Source organism: Pongo abelii, chromosome 4 (genome assembly GCF_028885655.2).
Source record: "Pongo abelii isolate AG06213 chromosome 4, NHGRI_mPonAbe1-v2.0_pri, whole genome shotgun sequence".
Lineage (NCBI taxonomy): Eukaryota > Metazoa > Chordata > Mammalia > Primates > Hominidae > Pongo > Pongo abelii.
Genome location: NC_071989.2, coordinates 148,956,263 through 148,975,782, shown reverse-complemented (window position 1 = coordinate 148,975,782; position 19,520 = coordinate 148,956,263).

The window sequence follows — 19,520 nt, the reverse complement described above, 5'->3', positions numbered from 1 at the left end:
TGAAACGGTCAATTTGTAGTCTCACTCTGCTGGAAGGCAAAGTTTCTGGGCAAAGATGCTGATGCGTAGGTGTGGCTCACTGTTTAGAATTCAACTCAGATGTCACCCCATCTGAAAGGAGCTCCTCCTGCCACCAATTTTTTTTTTTTTTTTTTTTTTAGTCAGAGTCTTACTCTGTTGCCAGGCTGGAGTACAGTGGCACGATCTCGGCTCACTGCAACCTCTGCCTCTCAGGTTCAAGCGATTTTCCTGCTTCAGCCTCTCAAGTAGCTGGGACTACAGGTGCGTGCCACCACACTCAGCTAATTTTTGTATTTTTAGTAGAGACAGGGTTTCACCATGTTGGCCAGGATGGTCTCGAGCTCTTGAACTTGTGATTGGCCTGCTCAGCCTCCCAAAGTGCTGGGATTGCAGGCTTGAGCCACCGTGCCCGGCCCCCTCCTGGCATCATTTCTATCCTAACATCATGCATGATTTTCTTCACAGCATTTATCTCTATCAGAAATTGTCTTCTTTATTTGTATCTTTTTTGGGTTGAAAGTTCCATGAGACTAGAGATTGTGTTGCTCTTGTTCAGTTTTGTATCTCCAGCCTCTAAAGCAGTGCCTGGCACATGGCAAGTGTTCCATAAATCTTCACTGATTTGATTGAAGAGTGGGCTGAAGACTGGACCAAAAGGAAAGTGAGGAAACAGTGAATAGTATTTTACTTCACTAAAGTCAAGTAAAAATATTTGCTGAATTGAGTTTGAAGACCATAAACTATGTGTCATGGTTCCAGTCTCAAGGATTGTGATCTTTTGTTTTCGATTTTGTCCAGCAGTCTGGGGACAGGATTCATTCAACCAAGGTCGGAGGTCGGGATGCAGGGCATCCTCAGAGAGGCCCTAAGATTGGGCAAGTTGGCCGGGCGCAGTGGCTTACGCCTGTAATCCCAGCACTTTGGGAGGCCGAGGCAGGTGGATCACAAGGTCGGGAGATCGAGACCATCCTGGCTAACACGGTGAAACCCCGTCTCTACTAACAATACAAAAAATGAGCCAGGCGCCGTGGCGGGCGCCTATAGTCCCAGCTACTCGGAAGGCTGAGGCAGGAGAATGGCGTGAACCCGGGAGGCGGAGCTTACAGTGAGCGGAGATAGCACCACTGCACTCCGGCCTGGGTGAAAAAGCGAGACTCTGTCCCAAAAAAAATTGGGCAAGTTGTGTTAATAAAGCAAGGCTGAATAATGCGCCCTAAACAGGGAAGGAAGTGAGGCAAGGAGGGGGAAATGGACTGAGAGATGCAAGGGCTCCACTTCTACATGGCACTTTGTGGTCGGATATTTGGTGTGATGTGACAGACTTTATGCTGAAACAGTGGAATGTTGTGGTTGTAGGACTTCCTTTTCTGATCCCAAATCAGTTTCCCTGTAAACTTCCTCTTTTGCTCCCGCGCTGTCATCTGGAACCAAACTGATGTTAGCGTGTTTTTGTTGTTGTTGTTGTTCTACACTAAGTCAAGAGTTTTGCTCTCAAAAAAAACTTGCTCTCTCCCATCCAGTCTTCTTTTCTCCAATACAAACCCCACTTCTTCTAATGCTCAGAGCCCATTTACCAGATCATGGGAGGCTCTTTATAAAACATTTAAAATCACATGTAATGGAAGAAATTGAACACTGACTTGAATCTTTTAGGCTATCTAAAAACTGCTTATTCTTTTTTACATATGATATTGTGTATGATAGCTCTGATCTTGTGGTTAAGTTTAAGAAAGACTGGTTGCAAAGACATCACAAGGAAAGAAAACTACAGACCAATATGTCTTATGACTATGGACACAAGAATCCTCAACAAAACACTAGCAAACCAAACCAAGCAACATATAAAAATAATTATGCACCATGACCAATCGGGATTTATGCCAGGAGTGCAACAATGGTTTTGACAGAGCAGGAGCACTGTCATTTTGGACAAACACCACCACTTTAAGTTCCAGCTCCTTTTCTAACCTCATGCATTTCAAGGAAATCATTTCTACTCTAACAACAAGCAGCCACAAAGTGCAGACAGTAAAACACAGACAAGACAGCTCAGGCACAGAGGGAGGGGGGAAAATCTCTTGGGTAACCACCAAACTTCACACTCATACAATAGGCCCCAGTAAAACAGTGGGCCCTGATAAACACATTCCTTTTCTTTTAGGTGCACTGAGATAGGGAAGCTAAAAGCAGACTGGGGGTGGTGGGAGCAATGGGAAGTATGCCTGTAGCTGCAGGAAGATGTATGGGAACAGACACAAAACTCTCCCTCCCAGATAAGCAAGACAAAGAGACACGGAAACATTCTGAGCCTGTGATAAGCTCTCCTGCCCTGAACGCTTAAAAACTCTTAGTCTGTAAGGGAGAGTGGCTCTGACCTAACTTGGTCAGAAGCCCCTCTCAGGTTTATGCTCCAAAATAAACCTGTCTTTGTTGAGCTGCCTTTCATGTTTCTTTTCTCTTTAATTCTTACAGTTTTAACATCTGAAAATTAATGTAATACATCAGAAAAATAGAATTAGAAATAAAAAACCATGTGATTATTTAAATAAATGCAGAAGAAGCATTTGACAAAATTCAACACCTCTCACGAAAAAGCACTCAACAAAAGGAAGGAAGGGAACTTTCTTGCATGGTAAAGGACATCTGCCAAAAAAAAAATCAGTTTATATCATACTTAATAGTAAAAGACTGCTTGCCTTAAGATCAGCAACAAAACAAGGATGTATATTCTCACCACCTCTATTCAACATTGTACTAGAGGTTCTTGCCATGAAAATTAGTAAAAGAAATAAATGGCATCCAGGTTGAAAAGTAGGAAGTAAAATGATGTCAATTCATAGATGATATAATCACATATATTAAAAACTCCTAGTGATTCACTAAAATACATGAAAACTAATCAACAAGTTCAGCAAGATTGCAAAATACAAAATCAATATACAAAAATCTATTGTATGTCAATACACTTAGAATGCACATTCTGAAAATTAAATTAAGTAAACAACTCTGGGCAGGTGTGGTAGCTCATGCCTGTAATCCCAGCACTTTGGGTGGCTGAGGCAGGAGGAGTGCTTCAGCCCTGAAGTTCATGACCAGCCTAGGCAACATAAGGAAACCATTGTTCCTACTAAAACTTTTTGTTTCTTTGTTTGAGACAGAGTCTTGTGCTGTTGCCAGGCTGGAGTGGAGTGGCATGATCTCAGCTCACTGCAACCTCCACCTCCCGGGTTCAAGCAATTCTCCTGCCTCAGCCTCCTGAGTAGCTGGGACTACAGGCACATGCTGCCACACCTGGCTTTTATTTTTTATTTTTTTTATTTTAGTAGAAATGGGGTTTCACCATGTTGCCCAGGCTGGTCTCAAACTCCTGAGCTCAGGCAATCAACCCACCTCGGCCTCCCAAAGTGCTAGGATTCCGGGTGTGAGCCACTGTGCCCAGACTGTTCCTACCAAAACTTAAAAAAAAAATTAGCCAGGCATGGTGGCTTGCACCTGTAGTCCCAGTTACTTGGGAGGCTGAGGTGGGAGGCTCACTTGAGCCCTGGGGCTTGAGGTTGCAGTGAGCTGTGATAGTACCACTGCATTCCATCCCGGGTGACAGTGAGACCCTGTCTCAAAAGAAGAAAAAAGAAAAAAATTCCACTTGCAACAGCAGCAAAAAGAATAACATGTTTAGGAATAAATATAACAAAAGAAGAGAAGAGCAGACTTACACTCTTAAAACTACAAAATGTTGTTGAAAGGAATTAAAGAAGATCTAAGTAAATGGAATAATATCCCATGCTCATAGATCTTACGATTGTCAAGATGACAATTCTCCTCTAATTCACCTACAGATTCAATGAAATTCTTTTTTTTTTTTTTTTGGTGTGTATGAGATATTTGATTATGATTAGAAATCATTTCCACCACTTGCTTCTATGCCTGTTGCCCCATGCCCGAGGTAGGGGGCTTGGATCCAGGACAGGGTGTGGTCCTGCCCTGGGGTGGGTCCCAAACAGATGAACAGACTGGACCTCCCCTCCCTCCCAATGCCAGGGAGGCTGCTGAGGAGGACCACAGTTTCCATAATAAAATAAAGATTTTATTATGCTCACAGGGGAGGGTGGCGCATTCCTTGTGGGCAGCTGCTTTCCTCATGGTGGCCAGGATGTTGCTCAGCTCCTCTTGCTTCCTGTTGGCACAGATGTGTGTCCCCACCCTTTTCTTGATGAACTTGAGGGCCCAATTGTCCTTAGAAACCTCAAGCAACTCCATGGCATGCCACTCGTTTGGGGCAAAGCCATACCCCTTTCAGGCCAGGTCTGCACAAACACAGTGTGCTTGGTGAAGTGCCCATGGTGGCGGCGACTGAGCCTGGGCTTTCTCCTTACCCCATCATTACCTGGGCCCTTGCTGAGACCCCAGTCATGGGGTGGCACAGAGCCATGGCTGCTCCTTTTCAATCTCAATGAAAGTCTTATAAGAATCCTAGCTGGTTTCTTTATAGAAATTGACAAGCTAATTGTAAAGTTTATATAGAAGTTCAACGGGTGCAGAATAAACAAAACAACCTTGTAAAAGAAGAGCAAAGTTGGAGGACTCGCACTTCCTGATTTCAAAACATTATTGCAAAGCAACAGTAACTAAGACAGTGTGGTAGTAACATAAGGATAAGCAGAGAGATCAATGGAATAGAAATGAGAGTTCAGAAATAAACCCATGTGTCTATGGGAAACTTATTTTGACAAGGTTGTCAAGAATATCCAATAAGGAAACATTAGTTTCAACTAATGGCAAAGGGACACTTGGATATCCATATGCAGATGCATGAAGTTGGACCCTTACCTCAAATCGTATACAAAAATTAATTCCACATTAATTGATTACCTAAATGTAAGAGCCAAAACCATAAAGCTCTTAGAAGAAAACACAGAAACTAATCTTTGTGGCCTTTGATTTAGCAGTGGATTATTAGATATGACTCCAAATTCCTGAGCAACAAAATAAATAATAATAAACTGGACTTCAAAATTAAAAGCTTTCGTGCATCAAAAGTCATTACCAAATAAAGTGAAAAGACAACCTACAAAATGGGAGAAAATGTTGCAAATTATATACCTGGTAATGGTTTACTACCCAGAGTATATATAGGATTCTTACAACTCGGCAACAAAAAGGCAAACAAATCAAGTAAAAAAATGGGAAAAGGGCTTGAATAGCCATTTCTCCAAAGGTACACAAATGCCTGAAAGTACATGAAAAGATGCTCAACATTATTATTCATTAGTAAAATGCCAAAAACAAACAGCCAAATTAAAACCTGGGCAAAGAACTTGACTAAACATTGTCACAAAGAAATTATAATAAATGACTAACAAACATAAGAAAAGATGCTCAAAATCATTGGCCATTAAGGTAATGCAAACCAAAAACACAACAAGAGGCTGGGCGCAGTGGCTCATGCATGTAATCCCAGCACTTTGAGAGGCCAAGGCAGGCAGATCATTTCAGGTCAGGAGTTCGAGACCAGCCTGGCCAACATAGCAAAACCCTGTCTTTACCAAAAATACAAAAATTAGCCAGGTCTGGTGGTGAGTGCCTGTAATCCCAGCTACTTGGGAGGCTGAGGCAGGAGAATCGCTTCAACTTGGGAAGCAGAGGTTGCAGTGAACAGAGATTGCACCATTGCACTCCAGCCTGGGCAACAGAGCGAGACCCTGTCTCAAAAAAAAAAAAAAGAAAAAGAAAAGCAAAGCCACAATGAGATACCACTTCACACTCACTAGTATAGCGCTAATCAACAATAACAACAATAAAAAAAATTGGAAACAAGTGTTGGCAAGAAGGTGGAGAAGGAGGAACCCTAATAAATTGTTGGGTGGGAATGTGATATGGTACAGCCACTGTGGAAAATATTTTGGCAGTTTGTCAAAAAGTTAAATACATAATTAATTTTACCATATAATCCAATAATTTTACTCCTCATTATATACCCAAAAGAATTGGAAAGGCATATCCAAACAAAATTTTGTACCAAAATGTTCATATCAACACTATACACTATAGCTAAAACATGGAAATGATTCAAGTGTCCACTAGTGGATAAATGAATACACAAAATGTGGTATACACAGACAATGCAATATTATTTAGCCACAGAAAGTAGTGACATCAGATACATGTTACAACATAGATAAACCTTGACAACATTATGCTAAGTGAAATAAGCCAGACACAAAAGGGCAAATATTGTATGAGTCGACTTATGCTGAGTGTCTATAATAGGCAAGCTTAGTCAGATGGTAAGTAGATTAAAGGTTAATAGGGTCTAGGGGGAGAGGAGACAGGGAGTTATTGCATAATGGGTACAGAGTTTCTGTTTAGGATGCTGAAAAGCATTGTAAATAGTAGCAATGGTTGCACAATATTGTGAATGCAATTAATACCACTGTATTTATTATACACTTAAAAATGGCCAAAATAGCAAATTTTATTTTAAACAGTAGTCTATAAGTTTTTTTCTATTATTTTTTTTTTTTTTTTTTTTACTTTTTAAACTATTTTGTTAAAAACTAAGACACAAACGCACACATTAGCCTGGGCCTACACAGAGTCAAGCTCATCAACATTGTTGTATTCCACCTCCACATCTTGTCCCACTGGAAGGTCTTCAGGGACAATTAATAAGCATGGAGCTGTCATCTTCAGCCTCCCGAGTAGCTGGGACTACAGGCGCATGCCACCATGCCCGGTTAATTTCTTTTGTATTTTAGTAGAGACAGGGTTTCACCGTGTTGCCCAGGCTGGTCTCGAACTCCTGAGCTAGGGCAATCTGCCTGCCTCGGCCTCCCAAAGTGCTAGGATTACAGGCGTGAGCCATCACACCCAGCAGGGCAATAGAGCTTTTTCTGCTCCATTATAATCTAATGGGACCACCCTTGTTTATACTGTTCAAGTTTGATCGAAACATTATTATGTGGTGCATGACTATGTATATATTGCCAGAATTAAAATTAAAAATTAGAGCATAGATAAACAAAATAAGGAATGGAAAAAATAGAAAATCGATAAAACCAAGAGTTGGTTCTTTTAAAAGATCAACAAAATTGACAAACCTTTAGTCTGAGAAAAAAAAGAAAGTACAAATAACTAAAATCAGAAATGAAAGTACCAGCCCAGGCAACATAGTCAGACCCCATCTCTACAATTTTTTTGTTTATTTAGCCAGGCCTGGTGGCACACATCTGTGGTCCTAGCTACTTGGGAGGCTAAGGCAGGAGGAGTGCTTGAGCCCAGGAGTTCAAGGCTGCACACCACTGCACTCCAGCCTGGGTGACAGAATGAGACCCTGGGGAAAAAAAAGGGGGGAAAGAAAGAAAGAAAGAGGGAGGGAGGAAGGAAGGAAGGAAGGATGGAAGGAAGGAGAAAAGGAAAAGGAAAAGGAAAGGAAAGGGAAGGAAAGGAAGGGGGGGAAGGGGGAGGGAGGGAAGGAGGGAAGAAGGAAGGTTAATTAAAGTGGAACATTACTACTGATCTTACAGAAATTAAAACGATTGAAAGAAAATATTTTGAACACGATATGCCAACAAATTAGGTAATCTAGATGAAATGGACAAATTCCTAGGACACACTTATTGCCAAAACTGCCTCAACAACATATTTATAACAAGAGATTGAATCAGTAACCAAAAATCTCACAACAAAAAAAAGTTCAAGACCAGATAGCTTCACTGGTGAATTCTACCAAATATTAAAAAGACTTAATGCCAATCTTACTTAAACTCTTTCAAAAAATAGAAGAGGAGGAAACACTTTCTTTCTTTGTGTGTGTGTGTGTGTGTGTGTGTTTGTGTGTGTGTGTGTGTTTTGTTTTTTTTTGAGACGGAGTCTCGCTCTGTAACCCAGGCTGGAGTGCAATGACGAGATCTCAGCTCACTGCAACCTCTGCCTCCTGGATGCAAGCGATTCTCCTGCCTCAGCCTCCCAAGTAGCTGGGATTACAGGTGCCCACCACCGTGCCCAGCTAATTTTTGTATTCTTAGTAGAGATGGGGTTTCACTGTGTTGGTCAGGCTGGTCTCAAACTCCTGACCTCAGGCGATCCACCCGTCTTGGCCTCCTAAAGCACTAGGATTACAGGCGTGAACCACTGCGCCTGGCCTAAAGATGCCACTTTTACCACTTCTGTTTACTACTGTACCAGAAGTTTTAGCCAGAGAAACCAGGCAAGAAAAATAAATAAATAAAGGCATCCAATTTGGAAAGGAAGAAGTAAAACTGTATTTGCATATGATATGATTCTATAAATAGAAAATCTCATAGAATTCACAAAAAAACTATTAGGGATAATAAACAAATTAAGCAGTTTCAGACTACAAGATCAACACACAAAAATTAGTTGTTTCTATGCAACAGCAATTTAAAATCCAGAAAGGAAATTAAGAAAATAATTCCATTTACATGTTTTCAAAAAGAATAAAATCCCTTGGAATACAATTACCAAAGAGGTTAAAACCTTATAAAATGAAAACTAGAAAACATTGCTGAAATAAATTAAAGAAGACCTAAATAAATGGAAAGACATACCTTCAATGTTTATGCATTGGAAGACTTAATATTGACACAGAACAACTGTATAGGATTAGAGCCCAGAAATAACCCAAACATCTATAACCAACTGATTTTTGATAAGGAAGCCAAGATTATTCAATGAAAAAAAGAATTCTCTTCAAAAATAATGATGAGAAAACTGGATAGCTAATAAGCAAAAAAAAAAAAAGAGAAATGACATTGGACCATTACCTCATTACCTCTCTCCATATACAAAAATTAACTCAAAATAGATTAACAACCTAAATAATAGAGCTAAAGCTATGAAACTGTTAGAAGAAAACCTAGGGATTAATCTTCATGACCTCTGATTTGGCAATGAATTCTTAGATGTGACACCAAAAGCATGAGCAACAAAAAAAGTGATAAATTGGACTTCATAAAAATTAAAAACTTTGGCACATCAAAGGACACTATCAAGAAAGTGAAAATACAGCCTTTGAATAGGAGAAAATTATGAAAATTATGCATCTGATAAGGGTCTAGTATACAGTATGTATAAAGAACTTTTACAACTCAACAACAACAAAGACAATCCAATTTTATTTTTTATTTATTTTTTTGAGACAGAATCTCACTGTGTTGCCCAGGCTGGAGTGCAGTGGGATGATCACAGCTCACTGCAGCCTCTACCTCCTGGGCTCAAGCAATTCTCCTGCCTCAGCCTCCTGAGTGCTGGTACTACAGGTGCACACTACCACACCCAGCTAATTGTTTTGATTTTTAGTAGAGACAAGGTGTAGCTATGTTGCCCAGGCTGGTCTCAGCAACTTGAATGGCTATTTCTCCACATAGGCTATACAAATGGCTAACAAGCATGTGAAAAGATGTTCAACATCATTGATCATAAAGGAAACACAAATTAAAGGCACAGTGAGATATCACTACACACTCACCATACTGCTAAAATGATAAATTTTTTAAATAAAATAACAAGTGTTGGTGAGGATGTGGAGAAACAGGAACTTTCATACCTTGCTACTGGGAATGTAAAATGGTGCAGCTACTCTGGAAACAGCTAGCAGTTCCTCAAAAAGTTAAACATATAATTACCATATGACCCATCAATTCTACTCCTTAGTATATACTCAAGAGAAATGAAAACATATATCTACACAGAAACGTGCACACAAATGTTTATAGTAGCAGTACTCATAATAACCAAAAGGTGAAAATAACCCAAATGATCATCAACAGATGATGGATAAATAAATTGTGATATGTACATTTAATGGAATATTATTCAGCAAAAAAACCCCCAAATATTGATACATGCCACAACTTGGAAGAACCTTAAACTAATGCTAAGTAAAAGAAGTCAGACACTGGCCAGGCACAGTGGCTCACACTTGCAATCCCAGCACTTTCTGAGGCCGAGGCGGGCAGATCACCTGAGGTCAGGAGTTTGAGACCAACCTGGCCAACATGGTGTAATCCTGTCTCTACTAAAAATACAAAAATTAGCTGAGTGTGGTGACGAGCACTTGTAATCCCAGCTACTTGGAAGGCTGAGGCAGGAAAAGCGCTGAACCTGGGAGGTGGAGGTTGCAGTGAGCCGAGATCACGTCACTGCACTCCAGTCTGGGCAATGGAGTGAGACTCTGTTTCAAAAAAAATAAAAATAAAATAAAATAATAAAATAAAATAAGCCAAACACTAAAAGTGACATGTTGTTATTGTTTGCTTTCTTTTATATAATATATCCAGAATGGGCAAATTCATAAAGACAGAAAACTGCTTAATGGTCACCCGGGGAGGGGAGAGGGAGGAATGGGAAGTAATTACTTAATGGGTATGGCATGCGTTTTGGGCATGATGGAAAAGTTTTGAAACTAGAAAGAAGTGATGGTTGCACAACAGTGCGAATACACTAAATACCACTGAATCATACACTTTTTTTTTTTTTTTTTTTTGAGACAGAATTTCACTCTTGTTTCCCAGGCTGGAGTGCAACGGCACTATCTCGGCTCACTGCAACCTCTGCCTCCCGGGTTCAAGTGATTCTCCTGCCTCAGCCTCCTAAGTAACTGGGATTATAGAAATGCACAACCATACCTGGCTAATTTTTGTATTATTAGTAGAGACGGGGTTTCACCATGTGGCCAGGCTAGTCTCAAACTCCTGACCTCAAGTGATCCACCTGCCTCAGCCTCTGAAAAGTGCTGGGATTACAGGTGTGAGCCACCACTCCCAGCCACACTTTAAAATGACTAATTATATGTAACATGAATTTCACCTCAATTAAGAAATTCAGCTCTCCCTCTCCCTCTCCCTCTCCCTCTCCCTCTCCCTCTCCCCTTTCTTCGGTCTCCCGCCCCCTCCGCCTCCCTCTCCGTCTCTTCTTCGGTCTCCCTCTCCTTCTTATTTTGGTCTCCCTCTGTTGCCGAAGCTGGACTGTACTGCCGTGATCTCGGCTCGCTGCAACCTCCCTGCCTCAGGCTCCTGTGACTCTCCTGCCTCGGCCTGCCGAGTGCCTGGGATTGCAGGCGCGCCCCGCCACACCTGAATGGTTTTTGTATTTTTGGTGGAGACGGAGTTTCGCCGTGTTGACCCGGCTGGTCTCCAGCTCCTGGCCTCGAGTGATCTGCCTGCCTCGGCCTCCCGAGGTGCTGGGATTGCAGACGGAGTCTCGCTCACTCATTGCTCAATGGTGCTCAGGCTGGAGTGCAGTGGCGTGATCTCGGCTCGCTACAACCTCCACCTACCAGCCTCCTGCCTTGGCCTCTTAAAGTGCTAAGATTACAGCCTCTGCCCTGCCGCCACCCCGTCTAGGAAGTGAGGAGCGTCTCTGCCTGGCCGCCCATCGTCTGGGATGTGAGGAGTCCCTCTGCCCGGCCGCCCCATCTGGGAAGTGAGGAGCGCCTCTGCCCCGACGCCATCCCGTATAGGAAGTGAGGAACGTCTCTGCCCAGCCGCCCATCGTCTGGGATGTGAGGAGCGCCTCTGCCCGGCTGCCCCGTCTGGGAAGTGAGGAGCGCCTCTGCCCGGCCGCCCCGTCTGGGAAGTGAGGAGCGCCTCTGCCCGGCCGCCCGTCTGGGAGGTGAGGAGCGCCTCTGCCCGGCCGCCCGTCTGGGAGGTGAGGAGTGCCTCTGCCTGGCCGCCACCCCGTCTGGGAGGAAGTGAGGAGCGCCTCTGCCCGGCTGCCCCATCTGGGAAGTGAGGAGCGCCTCTGCCCGGCTGCCCCATCTGGGAAGTGAGGAGTGCCTCTGCCCGGCCGCCACCCCATATGGGAAGTGAGGAGCGCCTCTGCCCGGCCACCCCGTCTGGGAGGTGAGGAGCGCCTCTGCCCGGCCGCCCCGTTTGGGAGGTGAGGAGCGCCTCTGCCCGGCCGCCACCCTGTCTAGGAGGAAGTGAGGAGCGCCTCTGCCTGGCTGCCCCATCTGGGAAGTGAGGAGCGCCTCTGCCCAGCCGCCACACCGTCTGGGAAGTAAGGAGCGCCTCTGCCTGGCCACCCCGTCTGGGAGGTGAGGAGCGCCTCTGCCCGGCCGCCCAGTCTGGGAAGTGAGGAGCGCCTCTGCCTGGCCGCCCTGTCTGGGAGGTGAGGAGCGCCTCTGCCTGGCCGCCACCCCGTCTGGGAGGAAGTGAGGAGCGTCTCTGCCCGGCCGCCAGGTCTGGGAAGTGAGGAGCGCCTCTGCCCGGCTGCCCCATCTGGGAAGTGAGGAGCGCCTCTGCCCGGCCGCCCCGTCTGGGAGCATGAGCTGACAACTACCAAGAGGAGTTATGAGGATCAGTTAAGTATGATGAGTGACCACCTGTGCAGCATGAATGAGACATTATCTAAACAGAGAGAAGAGATTGACACGCTAAAGATGTCCAGTAAGGGGAATTCTAAAAAGAACAAGAGTCGACAGTTTTGAAATAGCTTGGTTGGCGACTGTTCTTTCCAGACCTGCTCCTGCTGCACAGAGCCGCAGGGCTGAGACCACGTCCATGCTGGCTGCCTTTAGGAAGCTAAAGTATTGCTGGACCTAGTAAACTAGTCAGTGTTGGAAATGGCCTTGAAATATTTAAAACATATTTGTAACCAGTGAGGCAAATACAGAAGTTGATGTCGGCAATAAATGGAAAACAATACATATATCATGGATATTGTAGGTTTCCTTATGCTGTTTTTACCGTGCACTTTTTAAAATTAGGTTTTAATTTCAGTATGTAAGAACAACAAATATTTTGTATACTTTCAAACTCAATTATACGGTAATCGATTTGGTATCTATGGAATAGATATATGTTTCTGGAAAAAAATGCTTAAATTGTCAAAAAAAAAAGAAATTAAAAAAGAGGAAATGAAACTGTAAACAGTTACAAACTGCTCTAAGTACTATAAGTGGGATGTGTAGGGAGGTGTTGAGGCCTAGCAAATGCCTGGCTCCGACTGGACAGCAGTGAGGTCATCACAGAGGTGACACTGGAGCTGGGTTTTGAGGGATATGTAGGAATTCGGGAGATTGCAAGTGCAGGAAGTGAGAGAAAAGAGGTTCTTTTTTAAAAAGGAAGAGAAGGAACCACGCAGAGGGAACAGAATAGGCAAAGCCTTGGAGGTGTGAGTAAGCAATTCTCATACTGAGTACTAGAAAAGTTGGAGACCTAGCGTATATGGAGAATAGAAATAGTAGGAAACGAAGGCAGAAGCCACATGATGAGGGGTTTGGCAGTCCATGTTGATGCCTTTGGACAAGGAATTAAGCAGGATTTATTTCTTGGGGGAACAGCATGGGCAACATCTTGTTGCCTAAATTAAACTTTCTATATGTTGACCATATTTTATTGTATTCACTTAAAAATATTCATGAATATACTGCTTAGTATGTGCCAGGCACCATCCTAATGCTTATTGTTAACTCACTTAATCTCATCAACAGTTGTTCTCAAAGTCTAGACTCCATTGGAATCTCCTAGAAGTCTTAAAACACAGAAACCAGAGTTTCTGATTCAACAGGTATGGTGACGCCTGAAATTTGCCTTTTAATTCAATTATCAGGAGATGCTGAGACTGCTGGCACAGGGAATACACTTTGAGAAACACTGCTTTACGTCATCCTTATAAGGAAAGCAGCATTATATTACGATAGTTCTGAGATTGTGTCACTGCACTCCAGCCTGGGTGACAGAACGAGACTCTGTCTCAAAAAAATAAATGGAATAAAGCTGACGTGAATGGGGTCAAAACAACGGTCTTAGAGCAGTACTCTGAGAGGCTGAGATGGACCAAAGGGAGCCCCTGCTGTTGTCCCAACATGAAGGGCCCTGGACAAATATGATTTATCCAACCTTGTTTGGAGGAATTCAAGAAACCTTACCTTGAATCACCTGGGGCAATGGTCCCATAACCAAATCAGTATAAGGATTGATGACAAATGGGTCAGGTTCCTTTGGTTCACTACCACCACCAACCCATACCCCCACAGCCATTGCAGACCCAAGGCCTTATACACATCAGTGAGAAAAACTGTCAGGGTGGAAAAGGGACATTTCTAGGACTCCTTAACATAGGAGCCACATACACTGTAGTACCCTGCTAGTGAGCCCTCACTAAGACCACAACGAGAACAAAAGTATATAGAAATCAAGGGTGGATGGGATTAAGGGATAAAAATAGAGTGTTTAGATGGGATTTATATGAAGTGGTTGTAGCTCCTATACACGGATGTTTTAAGAGAATGAATATTATATCTTAATGGGGTACACTTTCCCCACCTAGTATTTATAAAATGAAAATCTGTTGGTGAAGTCCTAGTGGAAGCTTCAGTCAGGGATGCAAGGGTTGATGAAACTAAGGTGAAAAAAACTTTGGATTAAAATTCGTATGTTTGAACAGTTTTTATGTGTGAATAGTATCTCTTTTCGTTGAATGTAGTATGGGGATATTGTATCTGACTGTGGAACATTTCCCCTCCCTGGTATTATAAACAGAAGGCACATAAATTCACCCTTTGGGGCCAGGCCCACTGGTTCACACCTGTAATACCAGCACTTTGAGAGGCCGAGGCAGGTGGATCATGAGGTCAGGAGCTTGAGACCAGACTGGCCAAAATGATGAAACCCTGTCTCTACTAAAAATACAAAAATTATCCGGGCACAGTGGCGGGCGCCTGTAACCCTGCTACTCAGGAGGCTGAGGCAGGAGAATCACTTGAACTCGGGAGGCGAAGGTTGCAGTGAGCCGAGATCGCGCCACTGCACTCCAGCCTGGATGACAAAGCAAGACTCTGTCTCAAAAAAAAAACAAACAAACAAAAAAAAATTCACCCTATGGGCGATATTAATTGGATGTGCTAAAATGGGAACAAATAAGATGGCCCAAGTCACACAGATTGTTAATTTCAAACAGTATAAAATAGAAGCTGAAGTGCCAGTAGGGAAAATTCTCTGTACAATAGCCCTGTGTGAAGTATAGGCTGGAGCTTATGGCAAAAGTCTGTGAGTGCCACCCAGCAATAACTGCTGGGACTTTGGACCAGAGAATTCCCATTTGCAGGGAAATTATTTATTTGTTATCAGACATTAAGTAAAACTTCCACTATAACTGAAAGATATAAAATAATCTTAAACATAAAATACCCATAACATTTTGGATGGTGTTGGAGAAACCATTCAATGGGGAGAGAAGCGCCCAGAAGAGCTCCATAACAAAATGGAAGTTGTTTGTGACAGAACATACTACTGGGGGAATGCCAAGAGATACCATATTTCCAAGCAGATAGACTTTTTCCCCTAGAATTGACTTTTGAACCACCTGAGGAGCTGCCAGATTATTTTATTTTGTTTTATTTTATTTTATTATTTTATTTTATTTTATTTTATTTTATTTTATTTTATTTTATTTGAAATGGAGCCTTGCTCTGTCACCCAGGCTGGAGTGCAATGGCACGATCTCGGCTCACTGTAACCTCTGCCTCCCAGGTTCCAGCGATTCTCCTGCCTCAGCCTCCCGACTAGCTGGGATTACAGGTGTGCACCACCATGCCCAGCTAATTTTTGTATTTTTAGTAGAGATGGGGTTTCCCCATGTTGACCAGGTTGGTCTCAAACTCCTGACCTCAGGTGATCTGCCCTCTTTGGCCTCCCAAAGTGCTGGGATTATAGGCGTGAGCTACAGCACCCGGCTGGAGCTGTCAGATTCTACTGCTACCTGGAGAGTGTCCTATAAACAGCAAAGAGCTTCTTGGTTTATAATCGCAGTTCCGAGGTGAATGTGCAGCATCTTGTTTGGAAGGCTAAGAAGCTAAAAACAACTTACCTTATAGGCTATTGCATTCTGTTTGCCACTACATTTGGGTTTTTACTGATTCATGGGTGGTGGATACCGACCTGATCATATGGTCAGGCTGAAGAGCAATAGAAAACTGCCCTCTTAAAGGGATCCCCTAAGAAAATCACTATGGAAATTTGAGGGATAGATTAAAGTAGGACATATTGATGCCCAATAGAAGAATCACTTTCCTGGTTTGGAGGGTGATTGGCACCAGTGAGTGAATTTCCCAGTGTGCTCACTTGAGGTGGCCACCTGGGTCCATGAAATGAGTGGACCTAAGAATACTGTGGCAATGTAGAGATCTAGACATATTCCTCTTGCACCCTCTGAAGCACAAAATGCCGACAAGAACTGTTTTGTCTGCCAGCAAGAGAGACAGAGAATGCAGGTGGCCCTGGGGCACATTCCCCAGTTGGAAGGCCTCACACATAGCTGGTAGATAGATTACATTGAACCAATGCTGGCAGCCCTGGGGGGCTACAAATGGGTTCTGACAGGAATAGACACTTACTTTGGTTTTTTGTTTTTTTTGTTTTTGAGATGGAGTCTTGGTCTGTCACCCAGGCTGGAGTGCAGTGGTGTGATCTCCACTCACTGCTACCTCCTCCTCCTGGGTTCAAGCCTTTCTCCTGTCTCAGCCTCCCGAGTAACTGGGATTACAGTCGCCCGCCACCACACCTGACTAATTCTTTTGTAGTTTTAATAGAGACTGGGTTTCACCATGTTGACCAGGCTGGTCTCAAAATTAAACCTCAGGTGATCCGTCTGCCTCGACCTCCCAAAGTGCTGGGATTACAGGCATGAGCCACTGCATCCGGCCAGGAATAGACACTTACTTTGGACTGGACTTTGCACACCTAGTGGTAGATACAAATGCTGAAAATACTATTAAATTATTGGAACAAAAGATACTGTACTAATTTGGACCACCAAGTTACATTTCTTCAAACCAAGAGTCACACTTTACAGCCCATGATGTCTAACAGTGGACAAAGAGATATCACATCAAACAGACATACCACGTTGCATTGTCATCCTCAGAGTAGCAGTTTAATAGGGAATTGGAATGAGCAATTGAAACATTCATTGTCTAAAATGAGGTGGGTGAGGGTGAAGTGGCTCATGCCTATGATCCCAGCACTTTGGGAGGACAAGGCGGGAGGATCACTTTAGCGCAAGAGTTCAAAGCTGCAGTGAGATATCATGCCACAGCACTCCAGCTTGGGCAAAAAAAGAAGACCCTGTCTCTAAAAGAAAAAACAAATAATATAAGAAAATAAAATTTAAAAATCAAATAAAATGGGGGAGGGGATAAAGTTATGAAGCGCTTGTTTAAATGTTTTCATGAGGGTATGCTCACATGCACCATGAGGGGCCAAGGGAGAATCCCCAGTGGAGAGATTCCTCCATTTTTTCTAGGAAAATCTAGGGGAGAGGGGTTGAGGGAGGGTGCTGGTATGACTATATGATTCTTGCCCACATCACCTCAACTTTCTTTTTTGCCGTCTGATGCAGAGGTTCCAGGACTAGAGATACATCTGCAGGTGCCAGAAGCATAGATAATTCCTAGGCAAGACATTGTAACTATACCTTTAAATCTTTATTTCAGCATTTCTAAGGACTCTATAGGTTAAGTTGTGCCCTCAACCCATCTGGCAAAATTTGAGTTGACAGTAAATGCTGCTGTATTGTCCAGTGGCTAAGATAGCCCATTAGTCCTGTATCTATATAGCCCTAATCTATATAAATTGGAGTGGACTGAAGGGGAGGCACTTGTTAAACTACTATTGTTGCCAGCAATCTGGACTAGCACAGTGGCCTCTCCTAACGTCCCTTCCAAAGGTAGAAAAGTTTGGGTATAAATGAGAGAAGGAAGAATAATAGCTGAGGGTATGGAATGAATAACACAATTAGGGAAATCCAATATTATGCTAACACTTTGAAAGAGACCCAGAGCAAGGGATGATATGGTTATGCCAGAGGTCTGAAAGCATGAAGCCATATTTTGCTGAGACCACACCTGCTTTTGGAATTTAACAAGGTTGAATGGAAACCTGCACACCTGGGTGGCCTTTCTGTGGGAGACATTTTGGTCATAGAATATGATAATGAACTGATTACTCTTGTATTTTATATTACATCTACCTCAATTTGATATAATACAGCCATTGTTGGCAAGATTATAATACTGTACTGAAACTGATAGCCAAATGTATTGCAAAATTGGATTTAAGACCTCCTATCCCTACCCCACACTGACTTCTCCAAATATTAGGCATATTCATGTTGGTACTATTGCTGTATCTGTTATATAAATGCTACACCAAATGTGGATGATCAGACAGGTATGATCCTTTTGCTGAAAAGGCTAGGGGGTGGCCTGTGATATAATAAAGAATATGTCTGGTCTTCAATCCCAGTTCCTGGCACAGAGCTTCAAAAATCTTTAGAATTATAGGAGCCTGTTATGCTAATGAGTTGTGCAAGGCAAGTTTACTCTGCACTGGTTACCAATTTATCTGAAGCTGGTGAGACACAACACCCTCACACAAATTACATGAAGTAGATTTATTACTTACAGAAAGACAGCAAAGGACAGCAGAAGCCTAGGATTCATGTTGAGCTGGTCTTCCAAGGCTCAGGAAGGTTACCAAGGTAGATGAAGCTTTGTCTGTACATACTCCACTTGCACCACAGCTGAGGAACCCTGGATAGCAGCCCACCCTGGGCTTTATACCCCAGGGGTAACATGACATGCTGGGCTAAAGTGTTGAAGGACATCCTGTTTCTAGGGGGGACTGGAACAGATCCCAGGCTGTTCCAGCCAGTCGCTCCTTATCACTGGATGTTGCATTCACAGAATATTCTAGTTATTTTTGAGAACTATAAGCAAAAAAGAGAGAACTCGATCAGTTCAAGGCCACCAGAATAACTGTTCTGCAAGGTGATTCTTGGCAGGGCCTCTAGATGACTATGAGACGGAGAAGGGCCATCCATGTGACTAGAGGGGTGGAATTCTTAGTCCCTCCCCCTGACTTCAGGGAGGGGAATGGGGCTGGAATTGAGTTCAATCATGCAGCCAGTGATTTACTCAATTATGCCTGCATAATGAAACCTTCATGGAAATTCTGGACAATGAATCTCAGGGAGCTTTCCGATTAGTGAAGACACTGATATACCAGGAGGGTGATGGACCCTGACTCCACAGGGACAGAAGCTCCTGCACCTAAGACCTTTCCAAACCTTTCCCTTTATTCCTCTTCATATGACTATTCATTTCTACCCTTTATAATAAAAAGGTAATAGTAAGTAAGCAATTCTCTGAGTTCTGCGAGTCATTCAAGTGAATTACTGAATCTGGGGTAGGGTCATGGGAAACCCCTGAATTTGTAGCCAAGTCAGACAAATGTGTGAGTAGCCTGCCAATCCCACTTGCAGCTGGCATTTGAATTAAGGGCAGTCTTGTTGGGGACCTTGTATTTTAACTCACGGGACCTGACACTAACTCCAGGCAGTTAGTATCAGAGTTGAATTGAATCATAGGACACTCAGCTGGTGTGAGAGAATTAGTGTCAGACACAGTAACTGTAGCACTTACTTGAGTTCTGCGAGCTGTTCTAGTGAATTGTCAAGCCTGAAGCAGTTAGAGGAAC